The sequence below is a fragment of the Prosopis cineraria genome, unplaced genomic scaffold (genome assembly GCF_029017545.1).
Source record: "Prosopis cineraria cultivar Desert tree isolate PC_DT_omini unplaced genomic scaffold, ASM2901754v1 PC4, whole genome shotgun sequence".
NCBI classification, from domain to species: Eukaryota; Viridiplantae; Streptophyta; class Magnoliopsida; order Fabales; family Fabaceae; genus Prosopis; species Prosopis cineraria.
In genome coordinates, this window is record NW_026555335.1 from 33,007,565 (window position 1) to 33,008,269 (window position 705).

Sequence of the window (705 nt, forward strand, 5' to 3'; positions counted from 1 at the left end):
TAAAACCATATTTATATAGCATAACAAACTTCAAATAACCGTTCTTATGAACGGGTGTTGTGGGATGCCTAATACCTTTCCCACACTCAATCAACTCCCGAACCTATTTTCTATTTTCGCAAACTACCCTTAATCCACCTTTAAACGGTTTTCCAAGAGTTACCTCAAAATCTTGGTGGCAACTTCCATTTTTTCGATCTTCTTTCTGAAGGCCGAAACCTTTGCTCTCACGCCGTTTTCATCGCATTTTACATGTGTGACAAGGGGCATGGCCTCATTGTCCCCCTATCTTCACCACTATGATATAGTATTTAAAACCTTGGTTGGAATATGGGTGGGGGAAACTGACATGGTGACCACCATATCTTATCCATAAAGGAATAACATGTTTCTTACAGATAAAAGTGATGGTGAAGGGATTGAAGTAGTTGTTAACATGATAAAAAAATGAGATGTCTTTGTTTGAGCGTGAATATAACTTATGTGTTCAATGTTTGTTTCATTGGAGAGATTGTTGAAGATTGTTCTATGTTATTTTGTTGCTGAAGTTTTATTGTTCTTATCTTGTATCTTAAATAATGTCCTTTGAAGTTAATATTCCATGTAATGCCCATATAAAAGTGGGTTACTATTGGTTCTTTAAGTTTAATAAGTATTTCATTTTATTGGTTTTGTTGCTAAAATATTAGTATTATACTCAAAACT